This window comes from Lissotriton vulgaris, chromosome 11, assembly GCF_964263255.1.
Source record: "Lissotriton vulgaris chromosome 11, aLisVul1.2, whole genome shotgun sequence".
Lineage (NCBI taxonomy): Eukaryota > Metazoa > Chordata > Amphibia > Caudata > Salamandridae > Lissotriton > Lissotriton vulgaris.
The window spans coordinates 514,841,504-514,854,610 of NC_141699.1; the positions used below are offsets into that span (position 1 = coordinate 514,841,504).

Below are 13,107 nucleotides of genomic sequence, written 5' to 3' on the forward strand. Positions count from 1 at the left end.
CTGAGACCTGGTGCTTCGTGGTTTTGAAGGGCCAAGATCGCAGCTAGATCGTATTGCCTTATACACAGACAACGTCTTGTTTTTCATGACTGATCCCTGGATCTCGGGCCAGAGAATCTTACAGATTCTCAGTGTCTTCGGCCAGACCACTGGACTCCATACTAACCCTTCCAAATCGGTACTTTTCCCGATATGTGGACAACAGGTCAAATGTACCTCGGCATCTCAGCTCCAACATGCTACAGATAGTTCCCAATATCTCAGAATATTTATGTCCCCTTGCCCTAAAACCTCATGAGGGGGCAACATTAACCCGCTCCTGGCCAGCCTCCATGGAGAGACGTCTGTCTGATCATCCCTGCCCCTCTCATTGTATGGGCGCTCGGCTATTTTTAAAATGGACTCCCACCCCAGAGTGCTTTACTGTCTCCAAAACTTCCCGTATCATATACCAAGGTCTTGAATTGTGCAAATAAATGCCATACTCCACAAATTCTTATGGGGTGGGGGTGCAGTCAGGGTGGCGTTACAGACCTGTGCGCAATCTACATACTGCGGCGGCATAGCGGTCATGAATATCTACTTGTATTACACAGCCTCCCACCCACCTCCTGATTATAAATGACTGGTGGTATAATTCACCTATAGACCCGGCATACGCCCTTGAACATGCGGCAATGGAGGGGGTCCCCCTCCTTCGACTGCTGTACAGCGCACAGTCCCTAGACCCTCTGACTCAAGCCAGTAGAATGACAATTCGGCTGTGGAGGTACACTGTCCGGCGCATGGGTGGCATGGGCGTCTGACCCAGATGACGCCACTGTGGCTTGGAACACTTGTACTCCAGGTGGCCGCGTTGCAGGGGTTCCGCCAATAGGATCAAATTGGCCTCTCCACATTAGGGGACATTATGAATGGCACCAACCTAAAATCCTTCACGCAACTGCAAAAAGATTTCCATCCTCATAAATCCCAGTTTTATAAGTATCTCCAACTGCGTCATAACCTAGTTGATCTCCTGGAATTCCACCCTTTAGATGGTTGTATTTTTATGGGCTATTTGGGCGCACACAGAATTCGGCAGATATACCACACATTGACCATGCACTTTACTACAACCCTTCACAAGATTAGGAGGGCAAGGGAAGAGGATATTCCAGAACTATAGCAAAACAAATGGAGGAGTACCCCCTAAAGGCAAACAGAGAAAGTCTCTGTGCCAAAAGCTTAAGGCTTAATCAAGCAAATGTGCCAAACCTTTACGCAGGACATAGCATGTCCTTTTTTAAGACCCCTCACTCACCAACCTAGTTGGTGACATGCTTCATCATTGGGGTCCCACCCCGAAGGCCGAGTGCCACCAGGGTGTGCTACAACACCTAACTACAGTGGAGCGGGAATTTTTTCTTTTATATGTGCAGTGATAAAAAGGGGTGAAAGTCATTTAAAAAGGGGCCAGATCTACTCACTTCAAGATTTTATTCCTGAGCGACTGGCACCCTAATAAAAGAACTGTGACACCTATGTCTAATTATGTAGACTTTGGGGTACAAGACGTTTAGTGTTATTAAAATAGCGACATGTGCTATGTGATTTAAAATTAAGGTCATATTCCAGAACTCACTGATGATGATTGGGCGGAGGCTGTTGCCAGTCCTCGGGGTGCTGCTGTGTCCTCCAGGTTCCGTCTTATCCAATTCAAGTATGTTCACCCGGTGTATAACACACAACTCTGTATTTGTAGGATGGGGACCATAGCATCTCCCTAGTGCCTCCGTTGTGACAGAGAGGAGGGGTCGTTCTTCCACACGGTAAATGAGCTGCGTTGCCATACAGTCCTTTTGGCGCAAAGAGTTAGCCTGCCTTAAGGAGGTGTTGTCTTCAGACCTCCCACTCAACCCGAGGTTGTGCCTACTCCACTGCACAGATGACATAGGAGGGACCCGCTTTTAACAACACTTACTCTTCCTTGCACTCATAATCTCTGAACGCAATATTGCCCAGCTATGGAAAGTGTCCTCCCAACCGACAATAGGGAAATGGCGGAAGGAACTAGACAACTGCATGGGTGCGGAGATAGCAGTCTTTCAGGCACAGGGTTGCCCTCAAAAACATAGGAAAATCTGGTCAAGATGGGCCACATACCAGGGCATAGACCTTCCTTCGCAAACCCCCTGATAACAGCTTCTTCGAGAGGTTTTGGGCTATGATGTATGATATTGGGTTCTCCATTTTTAGTTGCACATTGGTAATCATCTATGCTTGCCAGTTGGGGTGGGGTGGGGTGGGAATGTCGGTGTAGTGTTTTGTTCTTCATTATCATTTTTGTGTTTACACAATGTACCCAATGATGTTGGCCTATCTGGCGATTTGCCAGTATGTTGTATCATGATGGTGTATGTCGAGCATCCGCCCAAGAGGTACTTTAAAATCACAATAAAATATGCTAAAAAAAAATATACACTGGTTATAAAAAATTACTTTTAATATCTTAACTTTACACAATGTAAAAACATTTTTGGACAAACAGAGCATAAATTCAATGTAAAAATAGTCCTATAACAAAGTGCAATACATAGTGCAAATATACTAACAATTCAGCAGCATAACAGTAAGTCTTCGAACATATAATTTAGCATATAGCCAATATACAAGAAACTGATATTAGAAGGAAAAAGTACTTACTTTTCTTCAAAGATTTTACATGCAAGACACTCTAGCAAGGAGCTCTTTTCATGGGTTAAAAGATTAGCCAAACTATCAGAACCATCCAGGATGGAAAGCAGTGTTGAATTCTGCAACATACTGTCACAATCGTTTAGTTACAGAAGAAGCTGTGTACAAATCCTTTAGGGATTGTGTTGATATCATCCCTGAAAAGAATACAGTAATCACACATCCCTCTCCATCCAATCTGCTTCCCTCCTTTTCCCCCCTACATTAGAACAAATCGCCCAGGTAGTAAAATCATCTAAATCTGGGGCCCCTGCGGACCCTTGTCCTCCTAAAGTACCGCACCTGATCACCGAACATTTTGGTGTAGTATTTAATGAGAAAATTTGTCAGGAAGTTTTCCGGGTGCTTGGAAAACAGCCTTAATCCTTCAACTCTTAAAATAACTGAATCTAGACCCTGCTGATCCAAGCAGTTATCGACCCATCTCCAGATTACCTTTTCTAGCTAAGGTGCTGGAGCGAATACTAAATGCTCAGCACACTGCATTCATCTCTTACAGGGACCTCTTGGATCCCTCCCAATAAGGGTTCCGGAAGGGGCATGGAACTGAGACAGCCTGATCATGGCTGCAGAATACCTGAGAGCAATATTAGACACAGGGGGTAAGGCCGCCCTGATTTTGTTAGATCTATCGACTTCCTTCAACACAGTCAACCACGAAATACTAGTCACCAGACTATGTGAGCTAGGGGTCAGAGACAACGCTCTTATGTTGTTGACATACTTTCTTCACAATAGGACCCTTTCAGTAGAATCTGGAGCATTTTCATCCGAGCCTTTTACACTCCCCTTCGACATGCAACGGGGTTCATCTCTGAGGCCCACGCTTTTATTTTTTATGTATATCCCGCTGGCTGCAATCATCAAACAGTTTGGCTTCTCAGTGGTATCATATGTGACGACACCCAGTTAGTGGTGTCAATCTCAATTAACATTGAAGAGACAGATGATCACTTTAACAGCTGCATGACGCAGGTAAACCTGTGGATGCAGTCTAACTTCCTAAAATTGAACTGCGGAAAAGCTGGGCTCCAGTACATCTTTTTGGTAAACTAGATGGTGGCCCTCCGGTCTGAACAACTTCCTAGCTCTAGTGCATAAGGTCTAAAACTTAGGGTTCATTTTTGACGATAAGTTGACATATTCGAAAATCATATCAATACCCGCACCTCACCCATTTGATTCATCCTAAAAATGATCAGGAAAGTTTGCCCTTTCATCCTGCCAGACTCCCTAAAAACACTTGTTACAGCATTATCCTTGTCCAGATTGGACTAGGGGAATGTATGATGTTACAACACATACATTTACAATGCATGCCTTTACAACTCAGTTTTTACATCGCAACATCATTTACAATGCATTCTTTTACATTGCATGCCATTACATTACATTTTCAGAAACTGCCTTTACAACGCATTCCATTACATCACATTATATCTTTACAATGCATACCATTACAATGCATACCATTACATTGCATTTAAGGTAAGTGTTGGATAGTCTAGGGGTAAGAATTACTATTTTAACTCCAGTGAGTGCAACAGTAGGGTCAGTGTTGGATAGTGTAAGGGTACAATGCATTGTAATGGTATGCATTGTAATGACTTGCGATGTAATGCCTGCGTTGTAATGACATGCTTTGTTGCGACATGCAATGTAATGGCTGCGTTGTAATCACATGCTTTGTAAAGGATTTTACGAGGCAATGACTGCTATGTAAAGGTAGTGTGATGAAATGCCTGTGTTGTAACAGTTTTTTCCCGACTACGGTAATGCCCTGTACATGCAGATCCAAGCACAGCACCTACAAATGTTGCAGCGTCTTCAAAACGGTGCTGCCAGATTACTGTTGGATGTCCCGAGGTTCCAACCTATCTCCCACAGCCTAAGAGCCCTGAACTGGCTCCCAGTGGACAAAAGGATTACGTTTAAATCCCAATGCTTAGCCTTCAAAGCACTGCACGGTGCCGGGCCTCTATTCCTGAGGACTCATTTGAATTGGTATGTCCCGGAGAGAAGTTTAAGATCTGCACATACAACTCCGATAAGTACCCAGGTTCAAGATAGCTCGCTAGGGCGGAAAAAGCTTTCTGTTAGGGACTGTGAAAATATGGAACCTTCTACCTGTCCCCGTAAAGAACAGCCTTGTGCTGCTATCCTTCAGGAAGGTGCTAAAAAAGTGGCTCTTCACCAACTAACATGTTCTACACAACCACCTCGGCAACCTAACCTGGTCCACCCGACCTCAGCGCCCCGGGCATTCATGCACATTATAAATGCATAAATCAAATCAAATGAGACAAATGAGTGCTATAAAAGGGTGCATTGCTTGGTTCATGTATACTCCTAACCATTACCTTAAGCTCAAAACATCTTTAACTTGAACTATAATTCATAAACCCTAGAAAATCACCTATTTGCTTATGTAACAGGTACAGTTAGACTTTCCCTATCCTAGTGCTTCTCGGAGATGACCTTTCACCTTCCTATAGCATTACTAATGTTATGTACAAAGCCTATCTAATTTTATCACAATTATTCAAAACATTTCCCCAAATGACAGACTCGGATATTATCACAATTCGTTTTACAATTTAAAAGTTCTGCGTCTTTTCTAATATTTATTTGCTTAAAAACAGGCATCACAAATCTCTTCCTTTTTGTTAGAAATATGTAGAAAAACCGTAAGATGTTTTATAAGTAACAGAACCCTCTTTACAAATGGGACATAGTGCTATCTTGTTAGATTTAAAAAGTTTCCAATATACGCAGAAGGTACTTGGCCTAACTGCAGCTTTAACACCCACGTTCCACCATTTCTATCTCTTATAAAATTAACCTTTACAGAGATGATTAACATTCTTGTTACTCTCACATTCATTTAAATATAATTTAATAGCTAGCTATTTTACCAAATCTTTAAGTATCAGTGCTGGATTGATGGCTGATTCTAAGTCAATCTTTGTCACAATATTACCAAGATTAATTATACATGGTACATCTTTATGAAACAAAACATAATGTTTGATCATATGTTTAACTGTGCCCTCTATCGATGGCAATATTTTATGCCAGTAATTCAAGATTCTGTCAAGTATTATAGCACCCTTTGGAATGTTGAGCCCTTTTTAGGTCTCAGCCTGATCCAGCGCATGCGCTGTTCTGGCCGGGACATTTAGTGGGCTGCTTGGGAAAGTGCTAACTTCCCGGCGACCAGCGTACTATCGCTCGCACAAGCACGCGCGCGACGTGCACAGCACCTTTTTCGTCGCACGTACGCACAACTGTTTTTAAAAAAAATTCTTTGTTTGCGGCCCAGCTGTGCGGCCAATGCTTGTTCAAAGTGGAGCAGTGTTCACGTTTGTATCAGGTCTGCTTCCCTTTTTGCATGCAGCTGGCTTGGACCACGTCTTCTTCCGGCCACCGCGACTCTTTCGCACTCACTCATTACCGCAAATCCTTGGTGTCTGGGGATCACGCTGGTGGAAAGCCACAGCACGGGGCACTCTCTTATTGCAATTTGGATCACACTCCCTTCCTTAGGGTCCACAAGTTTCAGCAGTGCAGCCCGCAGCCTCCCAGCTGCCCCCTCTCACGGGCTTGTTGTTTCTAAGCACCAGTCATTACGGCATATAAAGCAGCAAAGACAGATATCGATTCGCCCAGGAACGCACAATGCAGCCATTTGCCGAAACCGGGTGAAAATCGTAGGCTTCTTCAGCGGTTTTGCTTGAGTGTGTAATTTTTGGACAGTCCAACTGTAAATGATGAAATGAGCGATAGTCTGTAAAACCGTAATCCAAGTCGGGCTCAGCTCAGGCGCCAAGACCCCATTTTACAAAGCAAATAGTGAAAAAAGCAGGGATTTGAGGCTACAAGTTGTAATAAGTTTGGAGTAAATTCCTTTCATTTACTTAGAATTTCCACTAGTTGCCCTTTCGGTCCAAGAATGTAATGTTAACTGTTAATTAGCATTGGAAACTTTTTTTGTTTCTTTGCACTCAATATATTATCCGCTGCGGTGGAATCCCTGTCCCTGCTCCCCAGTTAATTTTGTGCGTTCTCTACACACCTTACTTCATACTTACTGCTACTGTTGTCTAGGAGAATGCTTTCCTCTGTTTCCAGGATAGGGACACTACCTGCAAATGGTTGGTGAAAGCCTACGTATTTACGGCCTTAGGTGGATGACGAGAATGGACCGTGATCACCTCTCTGATGCTGCAAGTGCGGTAAGTGTACTTCATATCGGTTCTAAGCAATTCCAGGGCCCCCACTCTGGGGCCCCCAATGGTCAGTTGTGGTCGGCATCAGAGCCAATTCTTTATACAGGGTCACTGCAACCATGCACCCTTTGTGTTCTACAGTACTGCAAGCAACAATCTGTGGTGCCAGTATAATAAAAAACACAAAGACGTGTTATTTTACATATTAGTCAATACAGCTGGAAACCGCCACTTTTATACTAAGGAACATGGACTCCTGGTAGGTGTCCCTTCCTCTTCCATTATTGTATATCTTAAAGTTCAGGTAGTGTGGCTTCTATGTCACACATTCCAAAAAGGATGTAATTGAATTTATATAGCGCTTACTACCCCCGACGTGACGTTGAAAGTACACAGCTATTAAACATTTTTGTCTAGCATGACTTAAAAAAATAAAGTGTTTTGTTTCAATAGTCATATTAAGAGAGTGCATGCGCAGACACAAACACACACATAAACATGTCAGTCACTACAGTGTAGAGGTTTCTGTAGTTATGAGCAAATATATTTGCTATATATTTTACATCGAAAGACAAACAGGCTTGTCTATTCATTATTTGTTGTGCCCCTTAATAGCGCAAACATTTATATTCTGAGTGCATATATTCATTTTACTACACACAGAATTCGAAGACACGTGGCTAGAATATATCTGTGATGTTAAGCCTAGATACCTGCACTTGACCTTGAGAGCACAGGGCAGTGTTTGGGTGTGAGCACGCCAGTTAATATGCAGAATTAAAGACCGGTGGCGATGAATAAGCTTGCAGTGAGACATTTAGAAAAGTGGGCTTTTAAAAGTGCCCCCACATGCGTTTGCTGGCCTAGCGCTTGCGGTTACGCACGCGTGCACACGCACAGCCACCAGCTTTCAGCACCCAAGGCGCCATCTGGAGCGCGATCCCTTTCACTTTTGCCGCTGCTGTGCGCGCGCCACTCGTGTGCTTTTTTTTTTATTTCCTGTGCTTCCTCCGCCTTCCTTTCTCAATCTTCCTGCCCCTTGCTGCAACAACTGCGCGCTCAGCTTTTAAGCATCTTACTCAATGTACCCTAATGTTTAGTCGTCTTTCACTATGACCTGTTTAGTAAAGTTCCTTGGATTTATGAAATGTAACCATTACTTTGAGTGATGCCGCTAACCCCTATGTTTGCAGGGACAAAATGACGTCTAGTTTCTATACTTCTGGCTATGTAATCATTGCGACCAATGCGGTTGGTGGGATACGCACTCCTTTCGATGTTTGAATGTGATCAAAGTCAATATAGGTGGGTGGTGCCCATGGAGTAGGACCCCTGTACTTGGGGTTGAACAAGACTGTAGAACGCACTGTTTCCCTCGAGATCAGTGTCTCTCCAGAGCACTCTGCGCTAAGTTCAATGATATATATTCATAAAGTGTAAACCAAGTTCAACTGTGTAATTAGATTTATTCTTTTAATTGTTCATTTTAAGTTCATCACTTGATTATTCTCATGGTATTTTAACAAGTGGCCCGGTGGCCCAATGCATTTCTGGCTTTTGCCCTTCCTCAGGGGACGTGTAAGACTCTGTAAGGTAACCAAGTACAGTTTCAAAAGAAAAATTCGTTTTCATGTCATTTTGTGCAACTTCATAGATATTACAGCATTTGTAATCATACAAAAGGGAAGAGAAATGGAGTAAACAGTGTAAGTCGGAGTTTTGAAAAAATATAATTCATTGTGCTCGCGTTAAAACAAAGGTTACTTCATATCATGCGAAAAGTTTAAAAAGGGAGGAGCGGAGATCAGTGTTTATCTCCAAACACTCCACAAGAAGTCACAATATCAAAAGCGTCATCTTAAAACACTGGCCGTTACTGGCCCTTGAAGAGGATTTTAAGGGCATTTTCTCTTCAAATCCCAGGTTCGCATATGAAAGGACCAGAAATCTAAAGGAACTGTTGAAACACAAACCTACAGAGCCTTCAAAAACATACAAGGGCACATTAGCCTGTCACAATTGTGGGAATTGCAATTCAATAATCAAAGGAAATGAAATAAATCATCCATCCAGTGGAACCAAAATCAAATTAAAAGTCAATGGTACCTGCGATAGTACCAATTTGGTCTACATGTTGAAATGCCCATGTGGACTCCCATACGTGGGTAAAACATCAAGGAAAATTAAAACTCGATTAACAGAACATCGTAGTAAAATCAGAGTAAAATCGACAAAATCCACAGTTGCAGTACATTTTAATGACCATCAACACAATCCCAGTCAACTGAAGTTTTGTATTCTGGAAATTGTACCAGTACTGCCAGGAAGAGACAATGAACAACACCTCTTAAGGAGAGAACTTTACTGGATACATAGACTTTCATCCACAGCTCCAAGAGGATTAAATGAACGCTGGAATTTAGTTGTTATTTATAGACTACTGAACTAACTCGTTAGACAATTGAATATGAATGGTTAATGTTAATAGTCAACATTATTAATTTCACTGTTTTTCCCAACTGATTTGTAACTACATTATTCAAACTGTGAGAGTGATATTCAACAAGCATTTATTGTTTTTGCACATCCCAGTTTACATTCCTTATGTCACCTGCGATCACCTTCCGTTGTGCCACACACACCCAAGTTTTAACCTGTACGCAATACAGCGGCAATTCATAGCAATTCACCCAAATAGAAAAGTTTATACACATAGTCCATTCAATCTCACATGGCACACGTTAAAAACTTAATTTTATAAGTAAGTTCCACGGACTACACATTGTTTTGACATGTGACCAGTAGCCAGCCAATCTAAACACTAGTTACTATTCCGGAGTCAGATGACCCGGTACATCCATTTAGAACGCTGCATACAGCGTGCGTTCAACGTTTTCGGACGGACGAGAGCGGAACACGCCGAGATCTCCACCATCCCGGTAAGCCCCGTAACCATAAACCGAGAAGCAGGCAACCACACTAATACAATGCAGCAAATACGCTACCGCGTGAACAAGCTCATTGACCCAGTTCACTTTCTTTTCCTAGGCTCGACAACCCTTGCAAAAACACGCCAACATACTGTCTGAAACAGGTTTGAACTTTACATTAGCCATGGCACGTTCATCCACCAAAGTAGTACTAAATTATGTTGAAACCTTCTCCACTTCACCTTTATTTTCACGTTTGTGCAGATTCTGTTATTTTTTATTTTTATTATGGTTTTTTTTGGGTGTAAAACGTTTATTAATTTCTGCCATCATCACACTGCGTCTTGCCTACAATCCTGAGGCCGGCCGCCATTTAACGTATGGATACATCACATCATTTACACAACTATTAGTCGATCCTCCTCAATCCAACCATAAATCGTTCATATAGTGGCAGATTACAGTCTGATCGTATTATCTTTGGTCGCAGTTCGTCTTACTTTTGTTTTGTTTTTTGTTTTTGTTTTTTAACGTAAGATTTTAGTGACACCTTATCAATACAAACAATATTGCTCCTACATCCGTAGGCCGCCTTAGCACTCACTTCCTTTCCTTCTTAAGAATACTTACACACATCTATTCAGCCGACAACGTACCGTCCGGCAGCATTTTGTGTTATTTTGTCAATATACAGTATATAGGTATTCAATTTCAAATACGTCTTACTTTTGCATTTTTAACATATATAAAAAAATAAAAATAAAAATCAACTCTTAACTTTATAGATCAGATATTCTGTAGCGCTTGTTACATCGATGGTTCTGTTCAGCTATAACAGTGTAATGGTCAGTTTATAGTCCTAAACCTTCTAGACTTCCTTTGGCTCTCAATGAAGGGTTGTCTAATGTCTCAATTCGGACCTCATCCCTGCCTGTTTCTTCCCGCCCCGCCCATGTGTCGACTAATCTCCGTCTTCCTCGTCCCCTGAACTGTCTACATCTTCCTCCGGCAGTGGCTCACACAGATCCCCCCTATATGTGTTCCATGGTGTCCATATTTTATTCCACTTACGAGGGTTAGCTCTTTGCTGATATACTGCACGCTCTACCATCATACGCATGTCCATGTTCCTGCACCATTGTGCTAGGGTCGGTGCCTCTGTCGCCCCCCATTTTTGTGCAATGTCCCGTTTGGCTAACATCACCCCGATAACCGTCCATTGTCGCCCTTGTAGTGTCAAGTCAGTCGGGCCCTTGGGTCAGGCGTAATGGAGATTTCTAAAGTCTGGGAAATAGTACGTAGTACTTGTCACCAACACTCTATAATACTAGGGCAGTGCCAAAGCGTGTGTAGCAGTGTACCTTCTTCCCCGCATCCCCTCAGGCAATACCGGTGATCTGCCTTCTGTATTTTATGTAGAGTGGTGCGGGTGTAGTAAACCCGGTGCAGTATTTTGAGCTGCACCAGTCGGAATCTTGCTGAGATGCCAGCCTCTCTAGGAGACGCCATTGCGGCGTTCCAGTTTGACTCATCCATTTCACCTAGCTCCTCTTCCCACTTTTCTTTCAATTTTTGTAAAGGGTCAGGTAAATTATTCATCCGTTTGCGGTACGAGAGGGAGGTGGCGCTCGTCTCTATATAATCTGTGAGTAGGCGGTCCTCCAACGGGGCAGCCTCTGGGACCACCGTATCTGCTTCAATTGCAGTCATCAATGCATGCCTTATTTGTATGTATCGGTAGGTCTCATTAGGGCCTAGATTGTACTGCTCTCTCAGGGTTTCAAACGGGACCACCCCATCCTTCGTCCACATGTCTCCCACCGTGGAGATCCCGATATTATCCCACTGGGTGAATCCTTTACTGTGTCGCAAGTGGCCACCCCTTTGTTGTACAGCGGGGCAAGCAAGGTGTTAGTGCCCAGTTGTCTCCTGTCTGCCAAATATGCCGGGTCGTCCTGCGGGGCATGTATCCACTGATTGATAACCTTGAGTTGCGCCGCCCAATAGTACAGCTGTAGGTTTGGGAGGGCTATTCCACCGTCATACCAATCTCTAATCAGTTTAATGTGCGCGATCCGGGCCGGTCGAGCCCCCCATAGGAGTCCGGTCAGCAGTCCCGTCACCCGCCTGAAGTATGATGGTGGTACCAGATTCGGTGTATTCTCTAGGACATATAGGAAACGTAGCAGCGCCATCATCTTAAACAGCGCCACCCTTCCCAGCAGCGTCACTGGGAGTTTCTTCCAGTGCTTCACATCTGATGCCAGTCGCTCAAGCGGTGGCACAAGGTTGAGCTCGTGGAAGGTTGTTGCATCCCGAGCAATTTGTATCCCTAGATATCTAAAGGTTATTAGTGGACAATCCTCCAAGAGCGTCGGGGTGGCCCATGCAGTTCAAATACAACCGATTTCGTCCAGTTAATTTTATACCCAGAGGCCCTTCCGTGTTTTTCACACAGCGCCAGCAGTATTGGTATGCCCTCTTCTGGATTCGTTAAGTAAATTAGTATGTAGTCTGCGTACAACGAGACTCTGTCTTCCCAATCACTTCCCTAGCGTATGCCCCGCAGTAGCTGGGTAGTTCTGATGATAGTGGCTAGGGGTTCCAGAACTAAAGCAAAAAGCAGCAGCGAGAGCGGGCATCCCTGCCTCGTTCCCATGGCTAATGGTATTTCTCGCGAAATGTGGCCATTCGCCGTCACTCGCGCCACCGGGCCTTCATATATAAGTTTGACCCATGAAATGAATTTCGGGCCAAAACCCATATGCTTCAGAACCGCAAAGAGGTAGCTCCATTCTACGAGATCGAACGCCATCTGGGCATCTAATGAGAGGACTACTGCCGGCTCCGTCAACAGTGTGGCCCGCGCTATCGCCCCATGCAGTCTACGGAGGTTGAGTGCCGTACTTCTGTGCGGCATGAATCCCGACTGGTCTGGATGTAATAAATGCGCTAAATGAGGCATTATTCTTCCAGCTAGCAGTTTCGCCAAGATCTTAACTTCGGCATTAAGGAGTGATATCGGGCGATAGGACCCGCATTCCTCTGGCGGCTTGCCGGGTTTCGGGATCGCCACTATGGTCGCCACTCGTTGGTCGAATGGCAGCTGTCCCCGTTCCAAACTATCTGTGTACATGTTTAGCAGTGGTGCACTGAGTGTTTCGGACATGATTTTGTACCATTCAATTGGTATCCCGTTGGGGCCCAATGCT

The 13,107-nt window shown here is 43.8% G+C and overlaps 1 protein-coding gene across 1 annotated transcript in view; it reads left to right on the forward strand.

The window, feature by feature from the left end:
• The window catches only part of LOC147683095 (disintegrin and metalloproteinase domain-containing protein 9-like), a 2,555,772-nt gene that overhangs the window by 1,417,327 nt on the left and 1,125,338 nt on the right, over window positions 1-13,107 (forward strand). The window lies entirely within an intron of this gene.